The following is a 9,176-nucleotide window of genomic DNA, read 5'->3' as shown; positions in this document are numbered from 1 at the left end:
TGGGTCCTTGAAGAAGCGGTGGTGGTAGGGAGCGTAACAAAAAGGTCCTCAGAGGGAGGCTCTGGGACATAAAACAAACTCAAGACAATTACGTTCGAGCACAATTTAGCTTTTCTTCAATTGAGTGGTGACAAAGAAAGTGTATTTTAGAAACTACCTCCAAGGAGATTCAACGTTACTTCCAAAGTAATTCAGTATGATGAAAGATCACCGCGGCTTTCTCCTGTTTCCTCATTTAGGTCTTATTTTGTTAGAATAATGGTGTTCGGTTAGTTTTTTTTAGAGATCCTTTTAGCAAGATGCTCAGTCAGAACCTCAATTAAATATTAATGGTAATAATATTCATCCGCTTAATGCTTCAGGCATCCCAGCTTGTGCGAGCTTTCTCTAGGGAACAATACTCAATTTGTGGTTGTTCACATGTGGTCTCCAAATTCTTTTCATTGGTCTTTGCGCTGGGAAAAGACTGAGGCCCAACATTTCTGCAGGTATTACAGAGTATACATGAATACTGATGGGTTGCTAGGGATTTTCTTCTCTTGCAAAGAACAGAAGCACATGGGACACATTGTACTGATTGCCGATGTGAGCTTTTTTAATATTATGAAAAACACTCTTTTCAGACTTTCTTGAAATAGACCCATTCTCCAGCCAATCCTCTTTGCATCAGCCACTTGAAGATCATACTCCCTTTGCTCTATCTTCTCCTTATCCCGTAGATCTCGTTATCCCGTAGATGCGTAGATGTTCCAAGGCTTCTCACTCCATGAAACGATGGGTTTCGGTGCTTCAGGGGAAGAGCGTCAGAACATTATCCCCAGTAGAACACAGCGAGTTTATTAAGCTTTGTCAAATTACAGTTTAGTTTGCCTCTACAACTTGAAAATAAGCTCAAAGGCTAGGCTTTGTCAAGAAAAAAAAAAAAGAGGTCAAAAATTTCTTTAGCATATCCAAGCTGGACTCTGGTAAACTCACCTTATTTTTCTCCCATAGCACAGAGAGGATGTCCCTTCTATCTGGGATCCCAGGCCTGAAGCTTGCTGAATAAAGAGTAGATGTGACGAGGGGCAGGGCCTCTCAAACTATCTGTGAGGAAACTTTTTAAAAGTTTCCAAGATATGTTGCACCTATAATTTTGTAAGATATAACAGAATGAGTTCGGAGAAAAATCAAACAGTAAAACAAAGGCATATAACATAAAAGCCCTACATTTTGATTAGATTCAACAGACATAACATTACTGTGCCAGATTGCCCTAAGTATATCCCAAAATTTACCCTCAATTTCTGTGTATTTTGTGGTGAGCCAGTGATGGCCCATGGCTTGGCATCAGTTCGAATAGCACGGGTATAGAGGAATTGGAAAGCCAGAAATTTACTCTGTGGCTGACTAGATTTGAGAGAGGAGAGAGAAGCACAGTGAGAAGACAGAATCTAAGGCTCTTGTGTTCTTCCTATACCTCAGCCCCCTACAGCGGCTTTGCAGAATTCTGTTCTACTGGTACCTACTTCCATCATGGCCAAGGGCAATGACGTATCTCATGGGCAGAATATAGCAAAGGAGACAGACGAGGAACTCAAGAGGTGCCGGCATGCCCCTTGGCCAATGCTGAAAGAAGCTGAATCGTGGGCAAGGAATCAACCTTAGGCCCCTGAGGTAAGGCATCGAGTGTGTGTGTAAGGCTGTGGGTTAGGTAGCCGCTGCCAAGATATGGATGGAAAACATGCCAGGGTCTTATGGGGGGTCTACACACGCGAGGCCAAGTCGCTCAAGGACAGTCGGGTGTGTAAACTGAGAGAGCAGATTCCAAACTTCAGCAGCAGATGCCCGCAAGCTCAGGAATGGGACCAGTCACACCTGGTGGTTCCTAAGAGCCACCAGACTGCAGCTCAGAGCAGCCACTCCTCAGTAAAGAACAGGAGAGAACAACACGAAGTATGAATCTCTACCTCCAGGACCTTCTTGGAGAGGGGCTGGGTAGGGACAGAGTGTTTTCTCTTCACATCTGGGCTGCGAGGTTTAAAACCGCAGCCACTACTCCTGAGGAATGTGCATATCTGTGGATGGGAAGAATGAGCCCTTGGTACATGAACACCCTGTGCTCATCCTGACATCTGTCTTTGAAAAAATGTAGAGACAATAACGTTACCCATAGCTGTATCGTTTCTGGGATAGGCATGCTCAGCAGAAAGAGTTCCAATGATCTAACCTCACTATAATTCATTTTCTTTAAGAATGTCTGAAAATGACTGTAAAATGCATCATCTGCCTCCAGTCCAGTCATTTGGCCTTTCCTCATGCCATTCATCCAGAGCTTTCCTATAGATGGTGACTACACTTAATCATGGTGAGCAATATAACATTGTATGTCAACTATACTTCCATAACAAAAGTTTTTAAGAAGACAATACATTGACAAAAGGAAGAAAAGGATGCTTCCAATTCTCAAGGCTTTGTAGGCTCTTTGATGACATGGTGAAAACCTCACCTTGAAATAGATAAGAAAAGTATTACTAAAGGGACCAATTTCTAGATTTAGTAAATGCAGTTCCTAATGAATCACACATCTCTCCCAACCCGCAGGGGATGAGACGGGGACACATCTGCTTTCACTTGTTAATTTATCTCAAGATTGTTTTTTCTAACATAATCATTTATTCAAATAGTGTGGAAAACATACATGAGAGACTCTCTAAAACATTATTTGATACCTAGAACCTAGAGAAATTATAATCTCTGAATAAATTATTTTTTAAAGAAATCTGTGATCTGTTTTTTTTTTTCAACGTTTTTTATTTATTTTTGGGACAGAGAGAGACAGAGCATGAACGGGGGAGGGGCAGAGAGAGAGGGAGACACAGAATCGGAAACAGGCTCCAGGCTCCGAGCCATCAGCCCAGAGCCCGACGCGGGGCTCGAACTCACGGACCGCGAGATCGTGACCTGGCTGATGTCGGACGCTTAACCGACTGCGCCACCCAGGCGCCCCTCTTTTTTTTAATGTTTATTTATTTTTGAGAGAGAGAGAGAGAGAGAATGGTGGGGAGGGGCAGGGAGAGAGGGAGATACAGAATCCGAAGCAGGCTTCGGGCTCTGAGCTGACAGCACAGAGCCTCGACGCATGAACTGTGAGATCATGACCTGAGTCAAAGTCGGACCCTTGACCAACTGAGCCACCCAGACGCTTTCAAGAAAAGATTGATAAACCAGAGGGAAAAGCAATTTTCTGCTGTCTGGACTGACTTGAATATAGCCAAGTAACTACTCAAACATCACGACAGACAATATTTGAAAAGACCTTCTAGCACGGTGTATCTCAAACTTCAGGGTACAAAAGCACTTGATTCAATAGCTCCAAGTGAAGCCCAAGATTCTGCATTACTACAAGCTCCTGGTTGATACTCATGCTGTTGGTCCAGGAGCTATACTTTCAGTGGCAGGGCGTAGAGACGTGTCTGAGCTTTCTATAATGCAGAGCAACGTCTCAGGTTCCTGAAGTAAAAAATTGACCAGTGGGCTCAGGGTCCTTAATACAAAAAGTTCTTACATTGAGTAGGGGAGACACTTCATTTCCTAATCTGTCAATGTTGGCATATTTCATGGAGACCTTCCTGAAGGAGGAAGGGTTGAATTCTCACTCCCCACCGCTGTATTTCATCTGCATTCCGCATCGGCCGAAAATCAATCCTACTGATTTTCTCCACTGGCAGGATTAACGTCCCGTTCCCTTTCCAATCTAGGTGATCACAGGAAAGCAGTTAATTCGAATAGGTCCGATTCCACAATTTTAATGCCTCTTCATGCAGGAAGTTGGCTGTCCTAGGGATCTATGCCTCACTGACAGATCTTGGATAGAACACTGACTACTTTCAATTTTTCCAAATGTGTGTTCTATGACTCATGAGGCCCACTAGTCTATTTTATTGTTTTAATTTTTTTAATTTATTTTTTTGAGAGAGTGAGACAGAGCATGGGCGGGGGAGGGACAGACACACACACACACACACACACACACACACACACAGAATCCGAAACAGGCTCCAGTCTCTGAGCTGTCAGCACACAGCCTGATGTGGGGCTTGAACTCGGAAGCCTTGAGATCATGACCTGAGCTGAAGTCAGACGCTCAACCAACTGAGTCACCCAGGCACCCCTACCACTAGTTTATTTTAAATCGGGTTAATATTGCTTGCCATAGCGTTCGGTATTGTTTTTTCACACTTCTTTTCTTGGCATTTCAAATACACGTTGCCATAAATTGTAAAACGATGGCTCAGTATGATTTATCAGTTCATTCATTCACGTATGCATTCATTTATTCCTATGTATTATGTTGTTGAGGGCAGAAATTGGTAAGAAATGGTTCATGCTCTTGAGGATTAAATTTCAGCCAAATGTAACTGAACACCATACATTTTTTGGTTTAAAAAACCCACGTTTATTTTTCTCACAGACACCTGAAAGTGTGCCGTTGCTAGCATTGGCTCCACATCTTTAGAGACCAGAACAGGGTTCTTTACAACTCTCTTGGTCTTTTCTGCAGGTTACCTAGTATCTGTTGCAGAAATAGCTCTAGTAATTGTGTTCAGATTCCAGTGAGGAAGACAGAAAAAGAGGGTAATGTGTGTTCCAGAGAAACAAAGTTGTCAGAAACTTGCACTTGACTTCTGCTTCCGTTTCGTTGACCAGACCTGGGTCACATGACCCAGTCTCAGCTTCAAAAGAGACTGCCTTTTTAGTTTGTTTCGTTTGTTTTGTTTTAGGCTGAGCGCATTGAAATCTCCAACGAAATCGTGAATGTTAAGACGAAGTGGACAATGGATGTTAGGTAGTCATTTTGTTGTGTCTAGTCAAGGAACTTAAAGTCCACAGGATATATATTAATGATTCTACCCAATTTTGCTTGTCTGTTTAATTTTTTAACGTTTATTTATTTGTCTTGAGAGAGAGGGAGATCATGAGCAGGGGAGGGGCAGAGAGAGAGAAGGAGAGAGAGGATCCCATGCAGGCTCCTCGCTGACAGCATAGAGCCCAACACGGGGCTTGATCTTGGGAACCGTGAGACCATGACCTTATAAAAGACAAAGATTACTACCGTTGAGCTGGAGTGAGTGTCGGGGATGGTTGGTGGTGTGTGGCAGGGATGTTTTTATTCAAACCTGAAACACTTGAACATACAGAGATTGGGAAGTGAGGGAGAGAGGATGTTTGCGCTTCAGTCAGAGAATAGCGTGAGCAAACATCCTAAGCAAAGGAAGAGTAGGATTTGTATGAGAAACCGTGGGCTATTGAATTTTTCAGGAGTGAAGAATGTATTAAGTGGAAGAATCAGAGATAATTTATACCTGTTTCTATCTCAGGAGATCTTTTCTGTGCCCCCAAGGTGTCAGGATGCCTTTGCTCTGCCTTGTCGCCGTTATCTTCGTGCGTATTTCCATGATAGCCGTGCAACTAGAATAATGGCTGAAAAGGCTGATGGGGCAAGATTTTTCAAACTGCAGGTTATACTTTGAAATCATTTTATTTGTCTATTTTTTCATAGTTAATATTCATTTAGATTCACCCATCTATTTATTCTTTCTCGTGCTCTTCATTTCTTTTTGTACAATTAACCTTCCATCTGGGATCATTTTCCTTTTGCTTGAAGAATTCCATTAAATATCTCTATAGTAGCAACAAAATTCTCTCAGTTTTTTGCTTTTCTTTTTTTTTAATTTTTTTTTTCAACGTTTATTTATTTTTGGGACAGAGAGAGACAGAGCATGAACGGGGGAGGGGCAGAGAGAGAGGGAGACACAGAATCGGAAACAGGCTCCAGGCTCTGAGCCATCAGCCCAGAGCCTGACGCGGGGCTCGAACTCCCGGACCGCCAGATCGTGACCTGGCTGAAGTCGGACGCTTAACCGACTGCGCCACCCAGGCGCCCCAGTTTTTTGCTTTTCTAAAAGCATTTTCAGGGGCGCCTGGGTGGCTCAAAAGGTTGGGCGTCTGACTTTGGCTTTGGTCATGATCTTGCAGTTGACGAGTTCGAGCCCCGCGTCGGGCTCTGTGCTGACAGCTCAGAGCCTGGAGCCTGCTTCCGATTCTGTGTCTCCCTCTCTTTTTGCCTCTCCCCTGCTCATGCTCTGTCTCTCTGTGTCTCAAAAATAAAGATAAACATTAAAAAAAAATTTTAAGGCATTTTCACTTTGTCTTCATTTATTGATTTATTTCCATGGTTTATTTTTGCTCTTGGCTTCACCCATTTGATTCTTTGTAAATGTGTGCCTATTAATTTTGGATTGAATGTTGGAAACTATGAAAAATTGTAGGAGATGTTAATTTACTCCAAATAAATTTTAATTTTCTTTTGGTAGAAAGAGAGAATACCAGCAAAATACTATGATTCAGTTAGGGACTGAACTGATTTGAAGTTCTATTTCAGGATTTGTAAAAAACGGTATAATTTGTATTTACTCCTAGGTCCTAAGATCTTAAGGATATTAAAGGAAATCTTGGAGTATTTACCAAGGTCTACTCCTTAACAGGCGACAAACTCCAATTTTCATCTCTCTATCACCAATGCACAGTTTAGCGCTTGGCAAATGTTTTAGGGGTAAAATGCATGCAGAATACTAATCTCATTTTTCTTTAGAATATTTGTCTTTCAAGCAATGACTGCCTTTGCAGTCCTGAACTCTAGTTTTTTTGTTTTTTTTTTTTTTATCTCTCAGCCCAGTGAGACAGCCACATACTTTAGAATACTACTTTCTCTGGCATTGGTACCCCGGAGCTGTGAATTAGCAAATGCCCAAGAGGAAAAAGTAGCAGCAAATAGGATCACTGCAAGCTTATATTTCTGACTGCTTTGGCTGTTCTTGATATTCTTAAACCCAGAATGAAGTTTTGGCTGCCAACTAATTATAAATGTGAGTGGATGAGCTACGTACATTTCGGAGGGCTAGAGAGGCAGGAAATCTGCTACGCTTGTTGACATAAAACCCCACAGCATTTGGTATCTCGCGCTTGTACACTTTTGAGATGTTCTGATCAGGAAAATATTTTCTCTACCATTGGACAACATTTCTAATGTATATGGAGGCATTTCCCATACAACCAGAAGGGAGGAAAAATTCCTTGCCTTAATTGTTTTCTACTACCCTTTCATTTTTAAAAAGTAATAAATAGGGGCGCCTGGGTGGCTCAGTCGGTTAAGCGTCCGACTTCGGCTCAGGTCATGATCTCGCGGTTTGTGAGTTCGAGCCCCAGGTCGAGCTCTGTGCTGACAGCTCAGAGCCTGGAGCCTGCTTCGGATTCTGTCTCCCTCTCTCTCTGCCCCGCCCCCCATGCTCTGTCTCTCTCTCTCTCTCAAAACTAAACTAAAAACTTTTTAAAAAAGGTAATAAATATTGTGAAATTCTATTTAAAACAAAAATGAGGATAAAAAGCAAAACACAATTATGATAAATAAGGAAGCAATTCTTCAATTTGGGCCATGTTTTTTTCTTTTTCCTTTTTAAAGATTTTTTTTTTTAATTTTTTTTTTCTACGTTTATTTATTTTTGGGACAGAGAGAGACAGAGCATGAATGGGGGAGGGGCAGAGAGAGAGGGAGACACAGAATCGGAAACAGGCTCCAGGCTCTGAGCCATCAGCCCAGAGCCTGACGCGGGGCTCGAACTCCCGGACCGCCAGATCGTGACCTGGCTGAAGTCGGACGCTTAACCGACTGCGCCACCCAGGCGCCCCTTAAAGATTTTTTTTAATGTGTATTTACTTTTGAGAGAGAGAGAGAGAGAGAGGGAGAGAGAAAGTGCACAAAGTGGGGAGGGGCAGAAAGAGAGGGGGACAGAGGAGCCAAAGCAGGCTGTGTACAGACAGCAGAGAGCCGGATGTGGGGCTTGAACTCAAGAACTGTGAGATCATGACCTGATCTGAAGTTAGCAGCTCAACCAACTGAGCCACCCAGGTACCCCTTTTCTTTTTCCTTTTTAAATGTATTCCTATTGTTTTTGGTGTCCTCATGTCATTATAAAAGGCAAGAGTTCTTACTGATTTTCAAAGCTAAGAATTTCAGAGTTATTTTATGAAACTTCCAAGACTTTCATCAATTTAGCTAGCACATTAAATTTGTAATTTATTTTCAGAGTATGTTTTGCTACGAGCTGTTTAAACTTTTGCACAATTTTGGGGGATCACTTTTCCATGTTAGTAGCATTTTATTTTGATCCCAAGATTAGTACTATAGCTCCAAACATATAGGAACACAAATTTAGTTGGCCTCATTTAAAAGTCAGTGCTTTCTTGAAAGGGTTTGATTGTTTCTATAAACCATCTGAAATGAAGATAATAATTGTTTAATTCAGCCTTGTCATTTGCTGTAAACACCAACTGCTATAATTGTAGGCATTCCCACATGGGGGATTTTTACCAACTGCTAGAAAAATATTTTAAAAGGAGCACAAAACAATCTGGAAGTATGAAACAAAAGCATACGATGCCTATAAAATACAGGCCATCTGTAGCTCACAATTTGTATTTGTTTCTGTATGATAACTTTGGATTTTAATTTCTCCTTTATTGTATCAAAAATATATTTAAAAGCAGGAGAGCCAGGGTAATACGCAGTAGCAATTGTGTATCATAAATAATGAATTTTTAGAAAAGGAGTAAAGAATATTTTCAAATTTGACTAATTTATCTCAAAGGAATTCTCTACTATTATATTCCCTACTGATATGTAACAATAATATGACACAGACGTACATCTTCAATATACATTTTACATTTGGCTAATACAGAGTCCTACCTTAAGAGATATAATGGTCTCAGGGCGCCTGGGTGGCTCAGTCAGCTGAGCGTCCGACTGCGGCTCAGGTCATGATCTCATGGTTTGTGAGTTCGAGCCCCGCGTCGGGCTCCGTGCTGACAGCTCAGAGCCTGGAACCTGCTTTGGATTCTGTGTCTCCCTCTCTGTCCCTCCCCTGCTCACGCTCTGTCTCTCTCTGTCTCAAAAATGAGTAAAACATTAAAAAACAAAATTTTTTTGAAGAAATATAATGGTCTCAGGGCACCTGGGTGGCTCAGTCAATTGAGCATCCTACTTCGGCTCAGGCAATCTTCTAGTTCATGAGATCGAGCCCCGCATCAGGCTCTGTGTTGATGGCTCAGAGCCTGGAGCCTGCTTCGGATTCTGT

The sequence above is a fragment of the Lynx rufus genome, unplaced genomic scaffold (genome assembly GCF_022079265.1).
Source record: "Lynx rufus isolate CCGP_SWC_20201006 ecotype Redwood Valley unplaced genomic scaffold, mLynRuf1.p SCAF_10, whole genome shotgun sequence".
In the NCBI taxonomy this organism is placed as follows: domain Eukaryota; kingdom Metazoa; phylum Chordata; class Mammalia; order Carnivora; family Felidae; genus Lynx; species Lynx rufus.
The sequence above is the reverse complement of the archived record's forward strand: the minus strand, read 5'-3'. Positions refer to the sequence as shown.